The sequence below is a fragment of the Chiloscyllium punctatum genome, chromosome 3 (assembly GCF_047496795.1).
Source record: "Chiloscyllium punctatum isolate Juve2018m chromosome 3, sChiPun1.3, whole genome shotgun sequence".
Classification (NCBI taxonomy): Eukaryota; Metazoa; Chordata; class Chondrichthyes; order Orectolobiformes; family Hemiscylliidae; genus Chiloscyllium; species Chiloscyllium punctatum.
The window spans coordinates 25,501,964-25,514,499 of NC_092741.1; the positions used below are offsets into that span (position 1 = coordinate 25,501,964).

Below are 12,536 nucleotides of genomic sequence, written 5' to 3' on the forward strand. Positions count from 1 at the left end.
CTTGCTGATTTTGGCAGCGCTCCGCTCTCCTCCCCTCCCTGTCTCCTGATGCCAGGCACAGCGGCAGCAAAAATAACCTGTCGCTGCATTGCGTGCGTGGCCCAACACGAGTGCAGAGGGGTGACTTGAGCAGCCCCTGCTGGCGGAAAAAGCCTACTGCACCTGGTATTCCCAGGCGGTCTCCCATCCAAGTACTAACCAGGCCTGAGTCTGCTTAGCTTCCGAGATCAGACGAGATCGGGCGTTTTCAGACTAGTATGGCCGTAGGCGCTGGCCCCTGCCTTTTCTCCCCACTTCAAGGCGTGCTGGCCAGCCACATTTTCTTTGCTGCTCTTTCTCTTGATCCCCTTTGTTTTTTTTTTCTCTCTTTTCTCTTTGCTCTTTCTCCTCCGTGCGTGCTTCCCTCCCTCCCTCCCTCCCTCCAGCTAGCCCTTGCCCACCAGGCTCCTGTCGTCTCCCACATCCCCACACAGGCCAACTGCAAAACCTCCCCCTGCTTCATAGGGCTGCAGCCTGCATTCTCTCATCCTTCCACACTCCTCCACGCCTCCATTTCGGAATGGCAGGCAGTGACCAGTGGGGTACCGCAGGGATCAGTACTGGGACCGCAGCTTTTTACAATATATGTTCATGATATAGAAGATGCTATTAGCAATAACATTAGCAAATTTGCTGATGATACTGAGCTGGGTGGCAGGGTGAAATGTGATGAGGATGTTAGGAGATTACCGGGTGACCTGGACAAGTTAGGTGAGTGGTCAGATGCATGGCAGATGCACTTTAATGTGGATAAATGGATGCTTATCCACTTTGGTGGCAAGAACAGGAAGGCAGATTACTACCTAAATGGAATCAATTTCGGTCAAGGGACAGTACAGAGAGATCTGGGGGTTCTTGTACACCGCTCAATGAAGGTAAGCATGCAGGTACAGCAGGTAGTGAAGAAGGCTAATAGCATGCTGGCCTTCATAACAAGAGGGATTGAGTACAGAAGCAAAGAGGTTCTTCTGCAGGTGTACAGGGCCCTGGTGAGACCACACCTGGAGTACTGTGTGCAGTTCTGGTCTCCAAATTTGAGGAGAGACATTCTGGCTATTGAGGGAGTGCAGCGTAGGTTGACGAGGTCAATTCCTGGAATGGCGGGATTACCTTACACTGAAAGACTGGAGCGACTGGGCTTGTGTACCCTTGAGTTTAGAAGACTGAGAGGGGATCTGGTTGAGACATATAAGATTATCAAAGGATTGGACACTCTGGCGGCAGGAAACGTGAGTGCCGAAACAGAGGACACAGCTTAAAAATACGGGGTAGACCGTTTAGGACAGAGATGAGGAGAAACGTCTTCACCCAGAGAGTGGTGGCTGTGTGGAATGCTCTGCCCCAGAGGGCAGTGGAGGCCCAGTCTCTGGATTCATTGAAGAAAGAGTTGGACAGAGCTCTCAAGGATAGTGGAATCAAGGCTTATGGAGATAAGGCAGGAACAGGATACTGATTAAGGATGATCAGCCATGATCATATTGAATGGTGGTGCAGGCTCCAAGGGCAGAATGGCCAACTCCTGCACCTATTGTCTATTGTCCTCCTTTCCTGACTGCCAGCCGCAGACAGCGTGCAGCCCCAATCCCTTTCTTTCCGTCTTTCTTGCTGATTTTGGCAGCGCTCCGCTCTCCTCCCCTCCCTGTCTCCTGATGCCAGGCACAGCGGCAGCAAAAATAACCTGTCGCTGCATTGCGTGCGTGGCCCAACACGAGTGCAGAGGGGTGACTTGAGCAGCCCCTGCTGGCAGAAAAAGCCTACTGCACCTGGTATTCCCAGGCGGTCTCCCATCCAAGTACTAACCAGGCCTGAGTCTGCTTAGCTTCCGAGATCAGACGAGATCGGGCGTTTTCAGACTAGTATGGCCGTAGGCGCTGGCCCTTGCCTTTTCTCCCCACTTCAAGGCGTGCTGGCCAGCCACATTTTCTTTGCTGCTCTTTCTCTTGATCCCCTTTGTTTTTTTTTTCTCTCTTTTCTCTTTGCTCTTTCTCCTCCGTGCGTGCTTCCCTCCCTCCCTCCCTCCAGCTAGCCCTTGCCCACCAGGCTCCTGTCGTCTCCCACATCCCCACACAGGCCAACTGCAAAACCTCCCCCTGCTTCATAGGGCTGCAGCCTGCATTCTCTCATCCTTCCACACTCCTCCACGCCTCCATTTCGGAATGGCAGGCAGTGACCAGTGGGGTACCGCAGGGATCAGTACTGGGACCGCAGCTTTTTACAATATATGTTCATGATATAGAAGATGCTATTAGCAATAACATTAGCAAATTTGCTGATGATACTGAGCTGGGTGGCAGGGTGAAATGTGATGAGGATGTTAGGAGATTACCGGGTGACCTGGACAAGTTAGGTGAGTGGTCAGATGCATGGCAGATGCACTTTAATGTGGATAAATGGATGCTTATCCACTTTGGTGGCAAGAACAGGAAGGCAGATTACTACCTAAATGGAATCAATTTCGGTCAAGGGACAGTACAGAGAGATCTGGGGGTTCTTGTACACCGCTCAATGAAGGTAAGCATGCAGGTACAGCAGGTAGTGAAGAAGGCTAATAGCATGCTGGCCTTCATAACAAGAGGGATTGAGTACAGAAGCAAAGAGGTTCTTCTGCAGGTGTACAGGGCCCTGGTGAGACCACACCTGGAGTACTGTGTGCAGTTCTGGTCTCCAAATTTGAGGAGAGACATTCTGGCTATTGAGGGAGTGCAGCGTAGGTTGACGAGGTCAATTCCTGGAATGGCGGGATTACCTTACACTGAAAGACTGGAGCGACTGGGCTTGTGTACCCTTGAGTTTAGAAGACTGAGAGGGGATCTGGTTGAGACATATAAGATTATCAAAGGATTGGACACTCTGGCGGCAGGAAACGTGAGTGCCGAAACAGGGGACACAGCTTAAAAATACAGGGTAGACCGTTTAGGACAGAGATGAGGAGAAACGTCTTCACCCAGAGAGTGGTGGCTGTGTGGAATGCTCTGCCCCAGAGGGCAGTGGAGGCCCAGTCTCTGGATTCATTGAAGAAAGAGTTGGACAGAGCTCTCAAGGATAGTGGAATCAAGGCTTATGGAGATAAGGCAGGAACAGGATACTGATTAAGGATGATCAGCCATGATCATATTGAATGGTGGTGCAGGCTCCAAGGGCAGAATGGCCAACTCCTGCACCTATTGTCTATTGTCCTCCTTTCCTGACTGCCAGCCGCAGACAGCGTGCAGCCCCAATCCCTTTCTTTCCGTCTTTCTTGCTGATTTTGGCAGCGCTCCGCTCTCCTCCCCTCCCTGTCTCCTGATGCCAGGCACAGCGGCAGCAAAAATAACCTGTCGCTGCATTGCGTGCGTGGCCCAACACGAGTGCAGAGGGGTGACTTGAGCAGCCCCTGCTGGCGGAAAAAGCCTACTGCACCTGGTATTCCCAGGCGGTCTCCCATCCAAGTACTAACCAGGCCTGAGTCTGCTTAGTTTCCGAGATCAGACGAGATCGGGCGTTTTCAGACTAGTATGGCCGTAGGCGCTAGCCCTTGCCTTTTCTCCCCACTTCAAGGCGTGCTGGCCAGCCACATTTTCTTTGCTGCTCTTTCTCTTGATCCCCTTTGTTTTTTTTTTCTCTCTTTTCTCTTTGCTCTTTCTCCTCCGTGCGTGCTTCCCTCCCTCCCTCCCTCCAGCTAGCCCTTGCCCACCAGGCTCCTGTCGTCTCCCACATCCCCACACAGGCCAACTGCAAGACCTCCCCCTGCTTCATAGGGCTGCAGCCTGCATTCTCTCATCCTTCCACACTCCTCCACGCCTCCATTTCGGAATGGCAGGCAGTGACCAGTGGGGTACCGCAGGGATCAGTACTGGGACCGCAGCTTTTTACAATATATGTTCATGATATAGAAGATGCTATTAGCAATAACATTAGCAAATTTGCTGATGATACTGAGCTGGGTGGCAGGGTGAAATGTGATGAGGATGTTAGGAGATTACCGGGTGACCTGGACAAGTTAGGTGAGTGGTCAGATGCATGGCAGATGCACTTTAATGTGGATAAATGGATGCTTATCCACTTTGGTGGCAAGAACAGGAAGGCAGATTACTACCTAAATGGAATCAATTTCGGTCAAGGGACAGTACAGAGAGATCTGGGGGTTCTTGTACACCGCTCAATGAAGGTAAGCATGCAGGTACAGCAGGTAGTGAAGAAGGCTAATAGCATGCTGGCCTTCATAACAAGAGGGATTGAGTACAGAAGCAAAGAGGTTCTTCTGCAGGTGTACAGGGCCCTGGTGAGACCACACCTGGAGTACTGTGTGCAGTTCTGGTCTCCAAATTTGAGGAGAGACATTCTGGCTATTGAGGGAGTGCAGCGTAGGTTGACGAGGTCAATTCCTGGAATGGCGGGATTACCTTACACTGAAAGACTGGAGCGACTGGGCTTGTGTACCCTTGAGTTTAGAAGACTGAGAGGGGATCTGGTTGAGACATATAAGATTATCAAAGGATTGGACACTCTGGCGGCAGGAAACGTGAGTGCCGAAACAGGGGACACAGCTTAAAAATACGGGGTAGACCGTTTAGGACAGAGATGAGGAGAAACGTCTTCACCCAGAGAGTGGTGGCTGTGTGGAATGCTCTGCCCCAGAGGGCAGTGGAGGCCCAGTCTCTGGATTCATTGAAGAAAGAGTTGGACAGAGCTCTCAAGGATAGTGGAATCAAGGCTTATGGAGATAAGGCAGGAACAGGATACTGATTAAGGATGATCAGCCATGATCATATTGAATGGTGGTGCAGGCTCCAAGGGCAGAATGGCCAACTCCTGCACCTATTGTCTATTGTCCTCCTTTCCTGACTGCCAGCCGCAGACAGCGTGCAGCCCCAATCCCTTTCTTTCCGTCTTTCTTGCTGATTTTGGCAGCGCTCCGCTCTCCTCCCCTCCCTGTCTCCTGATGCCAGGCACAGCGGCAGCAAAAATAACCTGTCGCTGCATTGCGTGCGTGGCCCAACACGAGTGCAGAGGGGTGACTTGAGCAGCCCCTGCTGGCGGAAAAAGCCTACTGCACCTGGTATTCCCAGGCGGTCTCCCATCCAAGTACTAACCAGGCCTGAGTCTGCTTAGCTTCCGAGATCAGACGAGATCGGGCGTTTTCAGACTAGTATGGCCGTAGGCGCTGGCCCTTGCCTTTTCTCCCCACTTCAAGGCGTGCTGGCCAGCCACATTTTCTTTGCTGCTCTTTCTCTTGATCCCCTTTGTTTTTTTTTTCTCTCTTTTCTCTTTGCTCTTTCTCCTCCGTGCGTGCTTCCCTCCCTCCCTCCCTCCAGCTAGCCCTTGCCCACCAGGCTCCTGTCGTCTCCCACATCCCCACACAGGCCAACTGCAAAACCTCCCCCTGCTTCATAGGGCTGCAGCCTGCATTCTCTCATCCTTCCACACTCCTCCACGCCTCCATTTCGGAATGGCAGGCAGTGACCAGTGGGGTACCGCAGGGATCAGTACTGGGACCGCAGCTTTTTACAATATATGTTCATGATATAGAAGATGCTATTAGCAATAACATTAGCAAATTTGCTGATGATACTGAGCTGGGTGGCAGGGTGAAATGTGATGAGGATGTTAGGAGATTACCGGGTGACCTGGACAAGTTAGGTGAGTGGTCAGATGCATGGCAGATGCACTTTAATGTGGATAAATGGATGCTTATCCACTTTGGTGGCAAGAACAGGAAGGCAGATTACTACCTAAATGGAATCAATTTCGGTCAAGGGACAGTACAGAGAGATCTGGGGGTTCTTGTACACCGCTCAATGAAGGTAAGCATGCAGGTACAGCAGGTAGTGAAGAAGGCTAATAGCATGCTGGCCTTCATAACAAGAGGGATTGAGTACAGAAGCAAAGAGGTTCTTCTGCAGGTGTACAGGGCCCTGGTGAGACCACACCTGGAGTACTGTGTGCAGTTCTGGTCTCCAAATTTGAGGAGAGACATTCTGGCTATTGAGGGAGTGCAGCGTAGGTTGACGAGGTCAATTCCTGGAATGGCGGGATTACCTTACACTGAAAGACTGGAGCGACTGGGCTTGTGTACCCTTGAGTTTAGAAGACTGAGAGGGGATCTGGTTGAGACATATAAGATTATCAAAGGATTGGACACTCTGGCGGCAGGAAACGTGAGTGCCGAAACAGGGGACACAGCTTAAAAATACGGGGTAGACCGTTTAGGACAGAGATGAGGAGAAACGTCTTCACCCAGAGAGTGGTGGCTGTGTGGAATGCTCTGCCCCAGAGGGCAGTGGAGGCCCAGTCTCTGGATTCATTGAAGAAAGAGTTGGACAGAGCTCTCAAGGATAGTGGAATCAAGGCTTATGGAGGTAAGGCAGGAACAGGATACTGATTAAGGATGATCAGCCATGATCATATTGAATGGTGGTGCAGGCTCCAAGGGCAGAATGGCCAACTCCTGCACCTATTGTCTATTGTCCTCCTTTCCTGACTGCCAGCCGCAGACAGCGTGCAGCCCCAATCCCTTTCTTTCCGTCTTTCTTGCTGATTTTGGCAGCGCTCCGCTCTCCTCCCCTCCCTGTCTCCTGATGCCAGGCACAGCGGCAGCAAAAATAACCTGTCGCTGCATTGCGTGCGTGGCCCAACACGAGTGCAGAGGGGTGACTTGAGCAGCCCCTGCTGGCGGAAAAAGCCTACTGCACCTGGTATTCCCAGGCGGTCTCCCATCCAAGTACTAACCAGGCCTGAGTCTGCTTAGCTTCCGAGATCAGACGAGATCGGGCGTTTTCAGACTAGTATGGCCGTAGGCGCTGGCCCTTGCCTTTTCTCCCCACTTCAAGGCGTGCTGGCCAGCCACATTTTCTTTGCTGCTCTTTCTCTTGATCCCCTTTGTTTTTTTTTTCTCTCTTTTCTCTTTGCTCTTTCTCCTCCGTGCGTGCTTCCCTCCCTCCCTCCCTCCCTCCAGCTAGCCCTTGCCCACCAGGCTCCTGTCGTCTCCCACATCCCCACACAGGCCAACTGCAAAACCTCCCCCTGCTTCATAGGGCTGCAGCCTGCATTCTCTCATCCTTCCACACTCCTCCACGCCTCCATTTCGGAATGGCAGGCAGTGACCAGTGGGGTACCGCAGGGATCAGTACTGGGACCGCAGCTTTTTACAATATATGTTCATGATATAGAAGATGCTATTAGCAATAACATTAGCAAATTTGCTGATGATACTGAGCTGGGTGGCAGGGTGAAATGTGATGAGGATGTTAGGAGATTACCGGGTGACCTGGACAAGTTAGGTGAGTGGTCAGATGCATGGCAGATGCACTTTAATGTGGATAAATGGATGCTTATCCACTTTGGTGGCAAGAACAGGAAGGCAGATTACTACCTAAATGGAATCAATTTCGGTCAAGGGACAGTACAGAGAGATCTGGGGGTTCTTGTACACCGCTCAATGAAGGTAAGCATGCAGGTACAGCAGGTAGTGAAGAAGGCTAATAGCATGCTGGCCTTCATAACAAGAGGGATTGAGTACAGAAGCAAAGAGGTTCTTCTGCAGGTGTACAGGGCCCTGGTGAGACCACACCTGGAGTACTGTGTGCAGTTCTGGTCTCCAAATTTGAGGAGAGACATTCTGGCTATTGAGGGAGTGCAGCGTAGGTTGACGAGGTCAATTCCTGGAATGGCGGGATTACCTTACACTGAAAGACTGGAGCGACTGGGCTTGTGTACCCTTGAGTTTAGAAGACTGAGAGGGGATCTGGTTGAGACATATAAGATTATCAAAGGATTGGACACTCTGGCGGCAGGAAACGTGAGTGCCGAAACAGAGGACACAGCTTAAAAATACGGGGTAGACCGTTTAGGACAGAGATGAGGAGAAACGTCTTCACCCAGAGAGTGGTGGCTGTGTGGAATGCTCTGCCCCAGAGGGCAGTGGAGGCCCAGTCTCTGGATTCATTGAAGAAAGAGTTGGACAGAGCTCTCAAGGATAGTGGAATCAAGGCTTATGGAGATAAGGCAGGAACAGGATACTGATTAAGGATGATCAGCCATGATCATATTGAATGGTGGTGCAGGCTCCAAGGGCAGAATGGCCAACTCCTGCACCTATTGTCTATTGTCCTCCTTTCCTGACTGCCAGCCGCAGACAGCGTGCAGCCCCAATCCCTTTCTTTCCGTCTTTCTTGCTGATTTTGGCAGCGCTCCGCTCTCCTCCCCTCCCTGTCTCCTGATGCCAGGCACAGCGGCAGCAAAAATAACCTGTCGCTGCATTGCGTGCGTGGCCCAACACGAGTGCAGAGGGGTGACTTGAGCAGCCCCTGCTGGCGGAAAAAGCCTACTGCACCTGGTATTCCCAGGCGGTCTCCCATCCAAGTACTAACCAGGCCTGAGTCTGCTTAGCTTCCGAGATCAGACGAGATCGGGCGTTTTCAGACTAGTATGGCCGTAGGCGCTGGCCCTTGCCTTTTCTCCCCACTTCAAGGCGTGCTGGCCAGCCACATTTTCTTTGCTGCTCTTTCTCTTGATCCCCTTTGTTTTTTTTTTCTCTCTTTTCTCTTTGCTCTTTCTCCTCCGTGCGTGCTTCCCTCCCTCCCTCCCTCCAGCTAGCCCTTGCCCACCAGGCTCCTGTCGTCTCCCACATCCCCACACAGGCCAACTGCAAAACCTCCCCCTGCTTCATAGGGCTGCAGCCTGCATTCTCTCATCCTTCCACACTCCTCCACGCCTCCATTTCGGAATGGCAGGCAGTGACCAGTGGGGTACCGCAGGGATCAGTACTGGGACCGCAGCTTTTTACAATATATGTTCATGATATAGAAGATGCTATTAGCAATAACATTAGCAAATTTGCTGATGATACTGAGCTGGGTGGCAGGGTGAAATGTGATGAGGATGTTAGGAGATTACCGGGTGACCTGGACAAGTTAGGTGAGTGGTCAGATGCATGGCAGATGCACTTTAATGTGGATAAATGGATGCTTATCCACTTTGGTGGCAAGAACAGGAAGGCAGATTACTACCTAAATGGAATCAATTTCGGTCAAGGGACAGTACAGAGAGATCTGGGGGTTCTTGTACACCGCTCAATGAAGGTAAGCATGCAGGTACAGCAGGTAGTGAAGAAGGCTAATAGCATGCTGGCCTTCATAACAAGAGGGATTGAGTACAGAAGCAAAGAGGTTCTTCTGCAGGTGTACAGGGCCCTGGTGAGACCACACCTGGAGTACTGTGTGCAGTTCTGGTCTCCAAATTTGAGGAGAGACATTCTGGCTATTGAGGGAGTGCAGCGTAGGTTGACGAGGTCAATTCCTGGAATGGCGGGATTACCTTACACTGAAAGACTGGAGCGACTGGGCTTGTGTACCCTTGAGTTTAGAAGACTGAGAGGGGATCTGGTTGAGACATATAAGATTATCAAAGGATTGGACACTCTGGCGGCAGGAAACGTGAGTGCCGAAACAGAGGACACAGCTTAAAAATACGGGGTAGACCGTTTAGGACAGAGATGAGGAGAAACGTCTTCACCCAGAGAGTGGTGGCTGTGTGGAATGCTCTGCCCCAGAGGGCAGTGGAGGCCCAGTCTCTGGATTCATTGAAGAAAGAGTTGGACAGAGCTCTCAAGGATAGTGGAATCAAGGCTTATGGAGATAAGGCAGGAACAGGATACTGATTAAGGATGATCAGCCATGATCATATTGAATGGTGGTGCAGGCTCCAAGGGCAGAATGGCCAACTCCTGCACCTATTGTCTATTGTCCTCCTTTCCTGACTGCCAGCCGCAGACAGCGTGCAGCCCCAATCCCTTTCTTTCCGTCTTTCTTGCTGATTTTGGCAGCGCTCCGCTCTCCTCCCCTCCCTGTCTCCTGATGCCAGGCACAGCGGCAGCAAAAATAACCTGTCGCTGCATTGCGTGCGTGGCCCAACACGAGTGCAGAGGGGTGACTTGAGCAGCCCCTGCTGGCGGAAAAAGCCTACTGCACCTGGTATTCCCAGGCGGTCTCCCATCCAAGTACTAACCAGGCCTGAGTCTGCTTAGCTTCCGAGATCAGACATTTTCAGACTAGTATGGCCGTAGGCGCTGGCCCTTGCCTTTTCTCCCCACTTCAAGGCGTGCTGGCCAGCCACATTTTCTTTGCTGCTCTTTCTCTTGATCCCCTTTGTTTTTTTTTTCTCTCTTTTCTCTTTGCTCTTTCTCCTCCGTGCGTGCTTCCCTCCCTCCCTCCCTCCAGCTAGCCCTTGCCCACCAGGCTCCTGTCGTCTCCCACATCCCCACACAGGCCAACTGCAAAACCTCCCCCTGCTTCATAGGGCTGCAGCCTGCATTCTCTCATCCTTCCACACTCCTCCACGCCTCCATTTCGGAATGGCAGGCAGTGACCAGTGGGGTACCGCAGGGATCAGTACTGGGACCGCAGCTTTTTACAATATATGTTCATGATATAGAAGATGCTATTAGCAATAACATTAGCAAATTTGCTGATGATACTGAGCTGGGTGGCAGGGTGAAATGTGATGAGGATGTTAGGAGATTACCGGGTGACCTGGACAAGTTAGGTGAGTGGTCAGATGCATGGCAGATGCACTTTAATGTGGATAAATGGATGCTTATCCACTTTGGTGGCAAGAACAGGAAGGCAGATTACTACCTAAATGGAATCAATTTCGGTCAAGGGACAGTACAGAGAGATCTGGGGGTTCTTGTACACCGCTCAATGAAGGTAAGCATGCAGGTACAGCAGGTAGTGAAGAAGGCTAATAGCATGCTGGCCTTCATAACAAGAGGGATTGAGTACAGAAGCAAAGAGGTTCTTCTGCAGGTGTACAGGGCCCTGGTGAGACCACACCTGGAGTACTGTGTGCAGTTCTGGTCTCCAAATTTGAGGAGAGACATTCTGGCTATTGAGGGAGTGCAGCGTAGGTTGACGAGGTCAATTCCTGGAATGGCGGGATTACCTTACACTGAAAGACTGGAGCGACTGGGCTTGTGTACCCTTGAGTTTAGAAGACTGAGAGGGGATCTGGTTGAGACATATAAGATTATCAAAGGATTGGACACTCTGGCGGCAGGAAACGTGAGTGCCGAAACAGGGGACACAGCTTAAAAATACGGGGTAGACCGTTTAGGACAGAGATGAGGAGAAACGTCTTCACCCAGAGAGTGGTGGCTGTGTGGAATGCTCTGCCCCAGAGGGCAGTGGAGGCCCAGTCTCTGGATTCATTGAAGAAAGAGTTGGACAGAGCTCTCAAGGATAGTGGAATCAAGGCTTATGGAGATAAGGCAGGAACAGGATACTGATTAAGGATGATCAGCCATGATCATATTGAATGGTGGTGCAGGCTCCAAGGGCAGAATGGCCAACTCCTGCACCTATTGTCTATTGTCCTCCTTTCCTGACTGCCAGCCGCAGACAGCGTGCAGCCCCAATCCCTTTCTTTCCGTCTTTCTTGCTGATTTTGGCAGCGCTCCGCTCTCCTCCCCTCCCTGTCTCCTGCCTGCAGGAGACTGATGCCAGGCACAGCGGCAGCAAAAATAACCTGTCGCTGCATTGCGTGCGTGGCCCAACACGAGTGCAGAGGGGTGACTTGAGCAGCCCCTGCTGGCGGAAAAAGCCTACTGCACCTGGTATTCCCAGGCGGTCTCCCATCCAAGTACTAACCAGGCCTGAGTCTGCTTAGCTTCCGAGATCAGACCAGATCGGGCGTTTTCAGACTAGTATGGCCGTAGGCACTGGCCCTTGCCTTTTCTCCCCACTTCAAGGCGTGCTGGCCAGCCACATTTTCTTTGCTGCTCTTTCTCTTGATCCCCTTTGTTTTTTTTTTCTCTCTTTTCTCTTTGCTCTTTCTCCTCCGTGCGTGCTTCCCTCCCTCCCTCCCTCCAGCTAGCCCTTGCCCACCAGGCTCCTGTCGTCTCCCACATCCCCACACAGGCCAACTGCAAAACCTCCCCCTGCTTCATAGGGCTGCAGCCTGCATTCTCTCATCCTTCCACACTCCTCCACGCCTCCATTTCGGAATGGCAGGCAGTGACCAGTGGGGTACCGCAGGGATCAGTACTGGGACCGCAGCTTTTTACAATATATGTTCATGATATAGAAGATGCTATTAGCAATAACATTAGCAAATTTGCTGATGATACTGAGCTGGGTGGCAGGGTGAAATGTGATGAGGATGTTAGGAGATTACCGGGTGACCTGGACAAGTTAGGTGAGTGGTCAGATGCATGGCAGATGCACTTTAATGTGGATAAATGGATGCTTATCCACTTTGGTGGCAAGAACAGGAAGGCAGATTACTACCTAAATGGAATCAATTTCGGTCAAGGGACAGTACAGAGAGATCTGGGGGTTCTTGTACACCGCTCAATGAAGGTAAGCATGCAGGTACAGCAGGTAGTGAAGAAGGCTAATAGCATGCTGGCCTTCATAACAAGAGGGATTGAGTACAGAAGCAAAGAGGTTCTTCTGCAGGTGTACAGGGCCCTGGTGAGACCACACCTGGAGTACTGTGTGCAGTTCTGGTCTCCAAATTTG

General features: G+C 51.4%; 7 non-coding genes and 1 pseudogene across 7 annotated transcripts; all 8 read right to left on the reverse strand.

The window, feature by feature from the left end:
• Positions 1–150: 150 nt before the first annotated feature.
• LOC140468807 (5S ribosomal RNA) lies at positions 151–269 on the reverse strand. Its single transcript, XR_011955835.1, has one exon. It is a non-coding gene; the product is annotated as a 5S ribosomal RNA (ribosomal RNA).
• Positions 270–1,790: 1,521 nt separating this feature from the next.
• Positions 1,791–1,909, reverse strand: LOC140468858 (5S ribosomal RNA). The gene has a single exon (XR_011955847.1). It is a non-coding gene; the product is annotated as a 5S ribosomal RNA (ribosomal RNA).
• Positions 1,910–3,426: 1,517 nt separating this feature from the next.
• LOC140468966 (5S ribosomal RNA) lies at positions 3,427–3,545 on the reverse strand. Its single transcript, XR_011955900.1, has one exon. It is a non-coding gene; the product is annotated as a 5S ribosomal RNA (ribosomal RNA).
• Positions 3,546–5,062: 1,517 nt separating this feature from the next.
• On the reverse strand, positions 5,063–5,181 carry LOC140468904 (5S ribosomal RNA). The gene has a single exon (XR_011955879.1). It is a non-coding gene; the product is annotated as a 5S ribosomal RNA (ribosomal RNA).
• Positions 5,182–6,698: 1,517 nt separating this feature from the next.
• LOC140468954 (5S ribosomal RNA) lies at positions 6,699–6,817 on the reverse strand. The gene has a single exon (XR_011955896.1). It is a non-coding gene; the product is annotated as a 5S ribosomal RNA (ribosomal RNA).
• Positions 6,818–8,338: 1,521 nt separating this feature from the next.
• On the reverse strand, positions 8,339–8,457 carry LOC140469001 (5S ribosomal RNA). Its single transcript, XR_011955916.1, has one exon. It is a non-coding gene; the product is annotated as a 5S ribosomal RNA (ribosomal RNA).
• A 1,517-nt stretch (positions 8,458–9,974) lies between these two features.
• Positions 9,975–10,083, reverse strand: LOC140472479 (5S ribosomal RNA; annotated as a pseudogene).
• A 1,531-nt stretch (positions 10,084–11,614) lies between these two features.
• LOC140469052 (5S ribosomal RNA) lies at positions 11,615–11,733 on the reverse strand. The gene has a single exon (XR_011955935.1). It is a non-coding gene; the product is annotated as a 5S ribosomal RNA (ribosomal RNA).
• Positions 11,734–12,536: the final 803 nt, after the last annotated feature.